The following is a 15,073-nucleotide window of genomic DNA, read 5'->3' on the forward strand; positions in this document are numbered from 1 at the left end:
CCCGCACTTACACCCCACCCAGAAATCTCAACTACCAGGCAGGATTCTTATGCTAATGCGAGAAACCTGCTCGGGTTCTGAAAATCATGGTGAAACCACAGTGGAACAGTACTTAAAAGAACACTTTCTTTGTAGTCTCTAGGACCAACTATTGGAAATGCCAAGTTTACTGGGCCTCAGCCTGCTTTCGTCTGTGAAAACTCTCGTATGCTTAAGGATGGAGAGACCAATTTAGGACAATTAGGGTGAAAAGTGCTACGGAAAAATACCAAATAGTTCTCCACCTAGCGGTTCTTTCAAAAGTTGTGCCACACACCTCTTAGAAACATCGAGTTACATTGGCCTAGCCTTCGATTGGTCTGGAGAAGGAATCACCGTTCCTAGCTGATGAATCAAATGATTCTGAAAGGAACGGTGAAAAGTGCGGATCCTGTTTCAGTCTTTAGACTGAAACACACCTGTCCCACAGAGGCGCACTTCTCATGTCTGGCGCTACTCCAACAAACCCAGGATTGACAGAGGCCCTGCACTTGCCACCCGAGAAAAATATCTCATCTCCAAAGAAGGATTCTTACGTTAATGGTTGAAAAGGGCTCCCGTTCTTGAAACGGTGGTGACACGATGGTGAAATAATACTGAAAACAATCCTATCTTCCAAGGCTGCGGTGCCAGGTATGGGAAATACCAGGTTCCCTGGGCCTCAGCAGAGGGTTCTCTGCTAAAAGCGTCATAGGCTTCAGGTTGCAGAGACGGACCTCATGACTATTACGGTGCAAAACGCTATGGAAATGGCAAATAATTGCCGGCATACTGGTGAATTCAAGAGGGTCAGGATGAAATCTGAAGCACGATCTACACTTTTCCCACCTCAGGCAAATATGCACTTACCAACTCTGGAGGTAAAGAAATCAAAGGCAGGGACGACAGAAGCCCCGGACTTACACCCCACCCAGAAATCTCAACTACCAGGCAGGATTCTTATGCTAATGCGAGAAACCTGCTCGGGTTCTGAAAATCATGGTGAAACCACAGTGGAATAATACTTAAAAGAACACTTTCCTTGTAGTCTCTAGGACCACCTACTGGAAATGCCACGTTTACTGGGCCTCAGCCTGCTTTCGTCTGTGAAAACTCTTGTATGCTTCAGGAGGCAGAGACCAACATTAGGACAATTACGGTGAAAAGTGCTACGGAAAAATACCAAATAGTTCTCCACCTAGCGGTTCTTTCAAAAGTTGTGCCACACACCTCTTGGAAAGATCCAGTTACTCTGGCCTAGCCTTCGATTGGTCTGGAGAAGGAATCGCCGTTCCTAGCTGATGAATCAAATGATTCTGAAAGGAACGGTGAAAAGTGCGGATCCTGTTTCAGTCTTTAGACTGAAACAGGATCCGCACTATTCACCTGTCCCACAAAGGCGCACTTCTCATGTCTGGCGCTACTCCAACAAACCCAGGACTGACAGAGGCCCTGCACTTGCCACCCCAGAAAAATATCTCATCTCCAAAGAAGGATTCTTATGCTAACGGATGTAAAGGGCTCCCGTTCTTGAAACGGTGGTGAAAGGATGGTGAAATAATGCTGAAAACAATCCTATCTTCCAAGGCTCCGGTGCCAGGTTTGGGAAACACCAAGTTCCCTGGGCCTCAACAGAGGGTTCTCTGTGAAAAGCATCATAGTCTTCAGGATGCAGAGACGGACCTCATGACTATTACGGTGCAAAACGCTATGGAAATGGCAAATAATTGCCGGCATACTGGTGAATTCAAGAGGGTCAGGATGAAATCTGAAGCACGATCTACACTTTTCCCACCTCAGGCAAATATGCACTTACCAACTCTGGAGGTAAAGAAATCAAAGGCAGGGATGACAGAAGCCCCGCACTTACACCCCACCCAAAAATCTCAACTACCAGGCAGGATTCTTATGCTAATGCGAGAAACCTGCTCGGGTTCTGAAAATCATGGTGAAACCACAGTGGAATAATACTTAAAAGAACACTTTCCTTGTAGTCTCTAGGACCACCTACTGGAAATGCCAAGTTTACTGGGCCTCAGCCTGCTTTCGTCTGTGAAAACTCTTGTATGCTTCAGGAGGCAGAGACCAACATTAGGACAATTACGGTGAAAAGTGCTACGGAAAAATACCAAATAGTTCTCCACCTAGCGGTTCTTTCAAAAGTTGTGCCACACACCTCTTGGAAAGATCCAGTTACTCTGGCCTAGCCTTCGATTGGTCTGGAGAAGGAATCGCCGTTCCTAGCTGATGAATCAAATGATTCTGAAAGGAACGGTGAAAAGTGCGGATCCTGTTTCAGTCTTTAGACTGAAACAGGATCCGCACTATTCACCTGTCCCACAAAGGCGCACTTCTCATCTGGCGCTAGTCCAACAAACCCAGGACTGACAGAGGCCCTGCACTTGCCACCCCAGAAAAATATCTCATCTCCAAAGAAGGATTCTTATGCTAACGGATGTAAAGGGCTCCCGTTCTTGAAACGGTGGTGAAAGGATGGTGAAATAATGCTGAAAACAATCCTATCTTCCAAGGCTCCGGTGCCAGGTTTGGGAAACACCAAGTTCCCTGGGCCTCAACAGAGGGTTCTCTGTGAAAAGCATCATAGGCTTCAGGATGCAGAGACCGACCTCATGACTATTACGGTGCAAAACGCTATGGAAATGTCCAATACTTACCAGCATACTGGTGATTTCAGAAGGGTTAGGATGAAATCTGAAGCACGATCCACACTTTTCCCACCTCAGGCAAATATGCACTTACCAACTCTGGAGGTAAACAAATCAAAGGCAGGGCTGACAGAAGCCCCGCACTTACACCCCACCCAGAAATCTCAACTACCAGGCAGGATTCTTATGCTAATGCGAGAAACCTGCTCGGGTTCTGAAAATCATGGTGAAACCACAGTGGAACACTACTTAAAAGAACACTTTCTTTGTAGTCTCTAGGACCAACTATTGGAAATGCCAAGTTTACTGGGCCTCAGCCTGCTTTCGTCTGTGAAAACTCTCGTATGCTTAAGGATGGAGAGACCAATTTAGGACAATTAGGGTGAAAAGTGCTACGGAAAAATACCAAATAGTTCTCCACCTAGCGGTTCTTTCAAAAGTTGTGCCACACACCTCTTAGAAACATCGAGTTACATTGGCCTAGCCTTCGATTGGTCTGGAGAAGGAATCACCGTTCCTAGCTGATGAATCAAATGATTCTGAAAGGAACGGTGAAAAGTGCGGATCCTGTTTCAGTCTTTAGACTGAAACAGGATCCGCACTATTCACCTGTCCCACAGAGGCGCACTTCTCATGTCTGGCGCTACTCCAACAAACCCAGGATTGACAGAGGCCCTGCACTTGCCACCCGAGAAAAATATCTCATCTCCAAAGAAGGATTCTTACGTTAATGGTTGAAAAGGGCTCCCGTTCTTGAAACGGTGGTGACACGATGGTGAAATAATACTGAAAACAATCCTATCTTCCAAGGCTGCGGTGCCAGGTATGGGAAATACCAGGTTCCCTGGGCCTCAGCAGAGGGTTCTCTGCTAAAAGCGTCATATGCTTCAGGTTGCAGAGACGGACCTCATGACTATTACGGTGCAAAACGCTATGGAAATGGCAAATAATTGCCGGCATACTGGTGAATTCAAGAGGGTCAGGATGAAATCTGAAGCACGATCTACACTTTTCCCACCTCAGGCAAATATGCACTTACCAACTCTGGAGGTAAAGAAATCAAAGGCAGGGATGACAGAAGCCCCGCACTTACACCCCACCCAGAAATCTCAACTACCAGGCAGGATTCTTATGCTAATGCGAGAAACCTGCTCGAGTTCTGAAAATCATGGTGAAACCACAGTGGAATAATACTTAAAAGAACACTTTCCTTGTAGTCTCTAGGACCACCTACTGGAAATGCCACGTTTACTGGGCCTCAGCCTGCTTTCGTCTGTGAAAACTCTTGTATGCTTCAGGAGGCAGAGACCAACATTAGGACAATTACGGTGAAAAGTGCTACGGAAAAATACCAAATAGTTCTCCACCTAGCGGTTCTTTCAAAAGTTGTGCCACACACCTCTTGGAAAGATCCAGTTACTCTGGCCTAGCCTTCGATTGGTCTGGAGAAGGAATCGCCGTTCCTAGCTGATGAATCAAATGATTCTGAAAGGAACGGTGAAAAGTGCGGATCCTGTTTCAGTCTTTAGACTGAAACAGGATCCGCACTATTCACCTGTCCCACAAAGGCGCACTTCTCATGTCTGGCGCTAGTCCAACAAACCCAGGACTGACAGAGGCCCTGCACTTGCCACCCCAGAAAAATATCTCATCTCCAAAGAAGGATTCTTATGCTAACGGATGTAAAGGGCTCCCGTTCTTGAAACGGTGGTGAAAGGATGGTGAAATAATGCTGAAAACAATCCTATCTTCCAAGGCTCCGGTGCCAGGTTTGGGAAACACCAAGTTCCCTGGGCCTCAACAGAGGGTTCTCTGTGAAAAGCATCATAGGCTTCAGGATGCAGAGACCGACCTCATGACTATTACGGTGCAAAACGCTATGGAAATGTCCAATACTTACCAGCATACTGGTGATTTCTGAAGGGTCAGGATGAAATCTGAAGCACGATCCACACTTTTCCCACCTCAGGCAAATATGCACTTACCAGCTCTGGAGGTAAACAAATCAAAGGCAGGGCTGACAGAAGCCCCGCACTTACACCCCACCCAGAAATCTCAACTACCAGGCAGGATTCTTATGCTAATGCGAGAAACCTGCTCGGGTTCTGAAAATCATGGTGAAACCACAGTGGAACAGTACTTAAAAGAACACTTTCTTTGTAGTCTCTAGGACCAACTATTGGAAATGCCAAGTTTACTGGGCCTCAGCCTGCTTTCGTCTGTGAAAACTCTCGTATGCTTAAGGATGGAGAGACCAATTTAGGACAATTAGGGTGAAAAGTGCTACGGAAAAATACCAAATAGTTCTCCACCTAGCGGTTCTTTCAAAAGTTGTGCCACACACCTCTTAGAAACATCGAGTTACATTGGCCTAGCCTTCGATTGGTCTGGAGAAGGAATCACCGTTCCTAGCTGATGAATCAAATGATTCTGAAAGGAACGGTGAAAAGTGCGGATCCTGTTTCAGTCTTTAGACTGAAACAGGATCCGCACTATTCACCTGTCCCACAGAGGCGCACTTCTCATGTCTGGCGCTACTCCAACAAACCCAGGATTGACAGAGGCCCTGCACTTGCCACCCGAGAAAAATATCTCATCTCCAAAGAAGGATTCTTACGTTAATGGTTGAAAAGGGCTCCCGTTCTTGAAACGGTGGTGACACGATGGTGAAATAATACTGAAAACAATCCTATCTTCCAAGGCTGCGGTGCCAGGTATGGGAAATACCAGGTTCCCTGGGCCTCAGCAGAGGGTTCTCTGCTAAAAGCGTCATAGGCTTCAGGTTGCAGAGACGGACCTCATGACTATTACGGTGCAAAACGCTATGGAAATGGCAAATAATTGCCGGCATACTGGTGAATTCAAGAGGGTCAGGATGAAATCTGAAGCACGATCTACACTTTTCCCACCTCAGGCAAATATGCACTTACCAACTCTGGAGGTAAAGAAATCAAAGGCAGGGATGACAGAAGCCCCGCACTTACACCCCACCCAGAAATCTCAACTACCAGGCAGGATTCTTATGCTAATGCGAGAAACCTGCTCGGGTTCTGAAAATCATGGTGAAACCACAGTGGAATAATACTTAAAAGAACACTTTCCTTGTAGTCTCTAGGACCACCTACTGGAAATGCCACGTTTACTGGGCCTCAGCCTGCTTTCGTCTGTGAAAACTCTTGTATGCTTCAGGAGGCAGAGACCAACATTAGGACAATTACGGTGAAAAGTGCTACGGAAAAATACCAAATAGTTCTCCACCTAGCGGTTCTTTCAAAAGTTGTGCCACACACCTCTTGGAAAGATCCAGTTACTCTGGCCTAGCCTTCGATTGGTCTGGAGAAGGAATCGCCGTTCCTAGCTGATGAATCAAATGATTCTGAAAGGAACGGTGAAAAGTGCGGATCCTGTTTCAGTCTTTAGACTGAAACAGGATCCGCACTATTCACCTGTCCCACAAAGGCGCACTTCTCATGTCTGGCGCTAGTCCAACAAACCCAGGACTGACAGAGGCCCTGCACTTGCCACCCCAGAAAAATATCTCATCTCCAAAGAAGGATTCTTATGCTAACGGATGTAAAGGGCTCCCGTTCTTGAAACGGTGGTGAAAGGATGGTGAAATAATGCTGAAAACAATCCTATCTTCCAAGGCTCCGGTGCCAGGTTTGGGAAACACCAAGTTCCCTGGGCCTCAACAGAGGGTTCTCTGTGAAAAGCATCATAGGCTTCAGGATGCAGAGACCGACCTCATGACTATTACGGTGCAAAACGCTATGGAAATGTCCAATACTTACCAGCATACTGGTGATTTCTGAAGGGTCAGGATGAAATCTGAAGCACGATCCACACTTTTCCCACCTCAGGCAAATATGCACTTACCAGCTCTGGAGGTAAACAAATCAAAGGCAGGGCTGACAGAAGCCCCGCACTTACACCCCACCCAGAAATCTCAACTACCAGGCAGGATTCTTACGCTAATGCGAGAAACCTGCTCGGGTTCTGAAAATCATGGTGAAACCACAGTGGAACAGTACTTAAAAGAACACTTTCTTTGTAGTCTCTAGGACCAACTATTGGAAATGCCAAGTTTACTGGGCCTCAGCCTGCTTTCGTCTGTGAAAACTCTCGTATGCTTAAGGATGGAGAGACCAATTTAGGACAATTAGGGTGAAAAGTGCTACGGAAAAATACCAAATAGTTCTCCACCTAGCGGTTCTTTCAAAAGTTGTGCCACACACCTCTTAGAAACATCGAGTTACATTGGCCTAGCCTTCGATTGGTCTGGAGAAGGAATCACCGTTCCTAGCTGATGAATCAAATGATTCTGAAAGGAACGGTGAAAAGTGCGGATCCTGTTTCAGTCTTTAGACTGAAACAGGATCCGCACTATTCACCTGTCCCACAGAGGCGCACTTCTCATGTCTGGCGCTACTCCAACAAACCCAGGATTGACAGAGGCCCTGCACTTGCCACCCGAGAAAAATATCTCATCTCCAAAGAAGGATTCTTACGTTAATGGTTGAAAAGGGCTCCCGTTCTTGAAACGGTGGTGACACGATGGTGAAATAATACTGAAAACAATCCTATCTTCCAAGGCTGCGGTGCCAGGTATGGGAAATACCAGGTTCCCTGGGCCTCAGCAGAGGGTTCTCTGCTAAAAGCGTCATAGGCTTCAGGTTGCAGAGACGGACCTCATGACTATTACGGTGCAAAACGCTATGGAAATGGCAAATAATTGCCGGCATACTGGTGAATTCAAGAGGGTCAGGATGAAATCTGAAGCACGATCTACACTTTTCCCACCTCAGGCAAATATGCACTTACCAACTCTGGAGGTAAAGAAATCAAAGGCAGGGACGACAGAAGCCCCGGACTTACACCCCACCCAGAAATCTCAACTACCAGGCAGGATTCTTATGCTAATGCGAGAAACCTGCTCGGGTTCTGAAAATCATGGTGAAACCACAGTGGAATAATACTTAAAAGAACACTTTCCTTGTAGTCTCTAGGACCACCTACTGGAAATGCCAAGTTTACTGGGCCTCAGCCTGCTTTCGTCTGTGAAAACTCTTGTATGCTTCAGGAGGCAGAGACCAACATTAGGACAATTACGGTGAAAAGTGCTACGGAAAAATACCAAATAGTTCTCCACCTAGCTGTTCTTTCAAAAGTTGTGCCACACACCTCTTGGAAAGATCCAGTTACTCTGGCCTAGCCTTCGATTGGTCTGGAGAAGGAATCGCCGTTCCTAGCTGATGAATCAAATGATTCTGAAAGGAACGGTGAAAAGTGCGGATCCTGTTTCAGTCTTTAGACTGAAACAGGATCCGCACTATTCACCTGTCCCACAGAGGCACACTTCTCATGTCTGGCGCTACTCCAACAAACCCAGGATTGACAGAGGCCCTGCACTTGCCACCCGAGAAAAATATCTCATCTCCAAAGAAGGATTCTTACGTTAATGGTTGAAAAGGGCTCCCGTTCTTGAAACGGTGGTGACACGATGGTGAAATAATACTGAAAACAATCCTATCTTCCAAGGCTGCGGTGCCAGGTATGGGAAATACCAGGTTCCCTGGGCCTCAGCAGAGGGTTCTCTGCTAAAAGCGTCATAGGCTTCAGGTTGCAGAGACGGACCTCATGACTATTACGGTGCAAAACGCTATGGAAATGGCAAATAATTGCCGGCATACTGGTGAATTCAAGAGGGTCAGGATGAAATCTGAAGCACGATCTACACTTTTCCCACCTCAGGCAAATATGCACTTACCAACTCTGGAGGTAAAGAAATCAAAGGCAGGGATGACAGAAGCCCCGCACTTACACCCCACCCAGAAATCTCAACTACCAGGCAGGATTCTTATGCTAATGCGAGAAACCTGCTCGAGTTCTGAAAATCATGGTGAAACCACAGTGGAATAATACTTAAAAGAACACTTTCCTTGTAGTCTCTAGGACCACCTACTGGAAATGCCACGTTTACTGGGCCTCAGCCTGCTTTCGTCTGTGAAAACTCTTGTATGCTTCAGGAGGCAGAGACCAACATTAGGACAATTACGGTGAAAAGTGCTACGGAAAAATACCAAATAGTTCTCCACCTAGCGGTTCTTTCAAAAGTTGTGCCACACACCTCTTAGAAAGATCCAGTTACTCTGGCCTAGCCTTCGATTGGTCTGGAGAAGGAATCGCCGTTCCTAGCTGATGAATCAAATGATTCTGAAAGGAACGGTGAAAAGTGCGGATCCTGTTTCAGTCTTTAGACTGAAACAGGATCCGCACTATTCACCTGTCCCACAAAGGCGCACTTCTCATGTCTGGCGCTACTCCAACAAACCCAGGACTGACAGAGGCCCTGCACTTGCCACCCCAGAAAAATATCTCATCTCCAAAGAAGGATTCTTATGCTAACGGATGTAAAGGGCTCCCGTTCTTGAAACGGTGGTGAAAGGATGGTGAAATAATGCTGAAAACAATCCTATCTTCCAAGGCTCCGGTGCCAGGTTTGGGAAACACCAAGTTCCCTGGGCCTCAACAGAGGGTTCTCTGTGAAAAGCATCATAGGCTTCAGGATGCAGAGACCGACCTCATGACTATTACGGTGCAAAACGCTATGGAAATGTCCAATACTTACCAGCATACTGGTGATTTCAGAAGGGTTAGGATGAAATCTGAAGCACGATCCACACTTTTCCCACCTCAGGCAAATATGCACTTACCAACTCTGGAGGTAAACAAATCAAAGGCAGGGCTGACAGAAGCCCCGCACTTACACCCCACCCAGAAATCTCAACTACCAGGCAGGATTCTTATGCTAATGCGAGAAACCTGCTCGGGTTCTGAAAATCATGGTGAAACCACAGTGGAACACTACTTAAAAGAACACTTTCTTTGTAGTCTCTAGGACCAACTATTGGAAATGCCAAGTTTACTGGGCCTCAGCCTGCTTTCGTCTGTGAAAACTCTCGTATGCTTAAGGATGGAGAGACCAATTTAGGACAATTAGGGTGAAAAGTGCTATGGAAAAATACCAAATAGTTCTCCACCTAGCGGTTCTTTCAAAAGTTGTGCCACACACCTCTTAGAAACATCGAGTTACATTGGCCTAGCCTTCGATTGGTCTGGAGAAGGAATCGCCGTTCCTAGCTGATGAATCAAATGATTCTGAAAGGAACGGTGAAAAGTGCGGATCCTGTTTCAGTCTTTAGACTGAAACAGGATCCGCACTATTCACCTGTCCCACAGAGGCGCACTTCTCATGTCTGGCGCTACTCCAACAAACCCAGGATTGACAGAGGCCCTGCACTTGCCACCCGAGAAAAATATCTCATCTCCAAAGAAGGATTCTTACGTTAATGGTTGAAAAGGGCTCCCGTTCTTGAAACGGTGGTGACACGATGGTGAAGGAATACTGAAAACAATCCTATCTTCCAAGGCTGCGGTGCCAGGTATGGGAAATACCAGGTTCCCTGGGCCTCAGCAGAGGGTTCTCTGCTAAAAGCGTCATAGGCTTCAGGTTGCAGAGACGGACCTCATGACTATTACGGTGCAAAACGCTATGGAAATGGCAAATAATTGCCGGCATACTGGTGAATTCAAGAGGGTCAGGATGAAATCTGAAGCACGATCTACACTTTTCCCACCTCAGGCAAATATGCACTTACCAACTCTGGAGGTAAAGAAATCAAAGGCAGGGATGACAGAAGCCCCGCACTTACACCCCACCCAGAAATCTCAACTACCAGGCAGGATTCTTATGCTAATGCGAGAAACCTGCTCCAGTTCTGAAAATCATGGTGAAACCACAGTGGAATAATACTTAAAAGAACACTTTCCTTGTAGTCTCTAGGACCACCTACTGGAAATGCCAAGTTTACTGGGCCTCAGCCTGCTTTCGTCTGTGAAAACTCTTGTATGCTTCAGGAGGCAGAGACCAACATTAGGACAATTACGGTGAAAAGTGCTACGGAAAAATACCAAATAGTTCTCCACCTAGCGGTTCTTTCAAAAGTTGTGCCACACACCTCTTGGAAAGATCCAGTTACTCTGGCCTAGCCTTCGATTGGTCTGGAGAAGGAATCTCCGTTCCTAGCTGATGAATCAAATGATTCTGAAAGGAAGGGTGAAAAGTGCGGATCCTGTTTCAGTCTTTAGACTGAAACAGGATCCGCACTATTCACCTCTCCCACAAAGGCGCACTTCTCATGTCTGGCGCTACTCCAACAAACCCAGGACTGACAGAGGCCCTGCACTTGCCACCCCAGAAAAATATCTCATCTCCAAAGAAGGATTCTTATGCTAACGGTGTAAAGGGCTCCCGTTCTTGAAACGATGGTGAAAGGATTGTGAAATAATACTGAAAACAATCCTATCTTCCAAGGCTCCGGTGCCAGGTTTGGGAAACACCAAGTTCCCTGGGCCTCAACAGAGGGTTCTCTGTGAAAAGCGTCATAGGCTTCAGGATGCAGAGACAGACCTCATGACTATTACGGTGCAAAACGCTATGGAAATGTCCAATAATTACCAGCATACTGGTGATTTCAGAAGGGTCAGGATGAAATCTGAAGCACGATCCACACTTTTCCCACCTCAGGCAAATATGCACTTACCAACTCTGGAGGTAAAGAAATCAAAGGCAGGGCTGAAAGAAGCCCCGCACTTACACCCCACCCAGAAATCTCAACTACCAGGCAGGATTCTTATGCTAATGCGAGAAACCTGCTCGGGTTCTGAAAATCATGGTGAAACCACAGTGGAACAGTACTTAAAAGAACACTTTCTTTGTAGTCTCTAGGACCAACTATTGGAAATGCCAAGTTTACTGGGCCTCAGCCTGCTTTCGTCTGTAATAACTCTCATATGCTTAAGGATGCAGACACCAACTTTAGGACAATTACAGTGAAAACTGCTGCGGAAAAATACCAAACAGTTCTCCACCTAGCGGTTCTTTCAAAAATTGTGCCACACACCTCTTGGAAACATCGAGTTACATTGCCCTAGCCTTCGATTGGTCTGGAGAAGGAATCGCCGTTCCTAGCTGATGAATCAAATGATTCTGAAAGTAACGGTGAAAAGTGCGGATCCTGTTTCAGTCTTTAGACTGAAACAGGATCCGCACTATTCACCTGTCCCACAAAGGCGCACTTCTCATGTCTGGCGCTACTCCAACAAACCCAGGATTGACAGAGGCCCTGCACTTGCCACCCCAGAAAAATATCTCATCTCCAAAGAAGGATTCTTACGTTAATGGTTGAAAAGGGCTCCCGTTCTTGAAACGGTGGTGACACGATGGTGAAATAATACTGAAAACAATCCTATCTTCCAAGGCTGCGGTGCCAGGTATGGGAAATACCAGGTTCCCTGGGCCTCAGCAGAGGGTTCTCTGCTAAAAGCGTCATAGGCTTCAGGTTGCAGAGACGGACCTCATGACTATTACGGTGCAAAACGCTATGGAAATGGCAAATAATTGCCGGCATACTGGTGAATTCAAGAGGGTCAGGATGAAATCTGAAGCACGATCTACACTTTTCCCACCTCAGGCAAATATGCACTTACCAACTCTGGAGGTAAAGAAATCAAAGGCAGGGATGACAGAAGACCCGCACTTACACCCCACCCAGAAATCTCAACTACAAGGCAGGATTCTTATGCTAATGCGAGAAACCTGCTCGAGTTCTGAAAATCATGGTGAAACCACAGTGGAATAATACTTAAAAGAACACTTTCCTTGTAGTCTCTAGGACCACCTACTGGAAATGCCAAGTTTACTGGGCCTCAGCCTGCTTTCGTCTGTGAAAACTCTCGTATGCTTCAGGAGGCAGAGACCAACATTAGGACAACTACGGTGAAAAGTGCTACGGAAAAATACCAAATAGTTCTCCACCTAGCGGTTCTTTCAAAAGTTGTGCCACACACCTCTTGGAAAGATGCAGTTACTGTGCCGTAGCCTTCGATTGGTCTGGAGAGGTAATCGCCGTTCCTAGCTGATGAATCAAATGATTCTGAAAGGAACGGTGAAAAGTGCGGATCCTGTTTCAGTCTTTAGACTGAAACAGGATCCGCACTATTCACCTGTCCCACAAAGGCGCACTTCTCATGTCTGGCGCTACTCCAACAAACCCAGGACTGACAGAGGCCCTGCACTTGCCACCCCAGAAAAATATCTCATCTCCAAAGAAGGATTCTTATGCTAACGGTGTAAAGGGCTCCCGTTCTTGAAACGATGGTGAAAGGATGGTGAAATAATACTGAAAACAATCCTATCTTCCAAGGCTCCGGTGCCAGGTTTGGGAAACACCAAGTTCCCTGGGCCTCAACAGAGGGTTCTCTGTGAAAAGCGTCATAGGCTTCAGGATGCAGAGACGGACCTCATGACTATTACGGTGCAAAACGCTATGGAAATGGCAAATAATTACCAGCATACTGGTTATTTCAGAAGGGTCAGGATGAAATCTGAAGCACGATCCACACTTTTCCCACCTCAGGCAAATATGCACTTACCAACTCTGGAGGTAAAGAAATCAAAGGCAGGGCTGAAAGAAGCCCCGCACTTACACCCCACCCAGAAATCTCAAGTACCAGGCAGGATTCTTATGCTAATGCGAGAAACCTGCTCGGGTTCTGAAAATCATGGTGAAAACACAGTGGAACAGTACTTAAAAGAACACTTTCTTTGTAGTCTCTAGGACCAACTATTGGAAATGCCAAGTTTACTGGGCCTCAGCCTGCTTTCGTCTGTAATAACTCTCATATGCTTAAGGATGCAGAGATCATCTTTAGGACAAATACGGTGAAAAGTGCTGCGGAAAAATACCAAACAGTTCTCCACCTAGCGGTTCTTTCAAAAATTGTGCCACACACCTCTTGGAAACATCGAGTTACATTGCCCTAGCCTTCGATTGGTCTGGAGAAGGAATCGCCGTTCCTAGCTGATGAATCAAATGATTCTGAAAGAAACGGTGAAAAGAGCGGATCCTGTTTCCGTCTTTAGACTGAAACAGGATCCGCACTATTCACCTGTCCCACAAAGGCGCACTTCTCATGTCTGCCGCTAGTCCAACAAACCCAGGACTGACAAAGGCCCTGCACTTGCCACCCCAGAAAAATATCTCATCTCCAAAGAAGGATTCCTATGCTAACGGATGTAAAGGGCTCCCGTTCTTGAAACGGTGGTGAAAGGATGGTGAAGTAATGCTGAAAACAATCCTATCTTCCCAGGCTGCAGTGCTAGGTTTGGGAAACACCAAGTTCCTTGGGCCTCAACAGAGGGTTCGCTGTGAAAAGCATCATAGCCTTCAGGATGCAGAGACCGACCTCATGACTATTACTGTGCAAAACGCTATGGAAATGTCCAATAATTACCAGCATACTGGTGATTTCAGAAGGGTCAGGAAGAAATTTGAAGCACGATCCACACTTTTCCCACCTCAAGCAAATATGCACTTACCAACTCTGGAGGTAAACAAATCAAAGGCAGGGCTGACAGAAGCCCCGCACTTACACCCCTCCCAGAAATCTCAACTACCAGGCAGGATTCTTATGCTAATGCGAGAAACCTGCTCGGGTTCTGAAAATCATGGTGAAACCACAGTGGAACACTACTTAAAAGAACACTGTCTTTGTAGTCTCTTGTACCAACTATTGGAAATGCCAAGTTTACTGGGCCTCAGCCTGCTTTCGTCTGTGAAAACTCTCGTATGCTTAAGGATGCAGAGACCAATTTAGGACAATTACGGTGAAAAGTGCTACGGAAAAATACCAAATAGTTCTCCACCTAGCGGTACTTTCAAAAGTTGTGCCACACAACTCTTGGAAAGATCCAGTTACATTGGCCTAGCCTCGATTGGTCTGGAGAAGGAATCGCCGTTCCTAGCTGATGAATCAAATGATTCTGAAAGGAACGGTGAAAAGTGCGCATCCTGTTTCAGTCTTTAGACTGAAACAGGATCCGCACTCTTCACCTCTCCCACAAAGGCGCACTTCTCATGTCTGGCGCTAGTCCAACAAACCCAGGATTGACCGAGGCCCTGCACTTGCCACCCGAGAAAAATATCTCATCTCCAAAGAAGGATTCTTACGTTAATGGTTGAAAAGGGCTCTCGTTCTTGAAACGGTGGTGACATGATGGTGAAATAATACTGAAAACAATCCTATCTTCCAAGGCTGCGGTGCCAGGTATGGGAAATACCAGGTTCCCTGGGCTTCAGCAGAGGTTTCTCTGCTAAAAGCGTCATAGGGTTGAGGTTGCAGAGACCGACCTCATGACTATTACGGTGCAAAACGCTATAGAAATGGCAAATAATTACCGGCATACTGGTGAATTCAAAAGGGTCAGGATGAAATCTGAAGCATGATCCACACTTTTCCCATCTCACGCAAATATGCACTTACCAACT

The sequence above is a fragment of the Lemur catta genome, chromosome 10 (assembly GCF_020740605.2).
Source record: "Lemur catta isolate mLemCat1 chromosome 10, mLemCat1.pri, whole genome shotgun sequence".
Classification (NCBI taxonomy): domain Eukaryota; kingdom Metazoa; phylum Chordata; class Mammalia; order Primates; family Lemuridae; genus Lemur; species Lemur catta.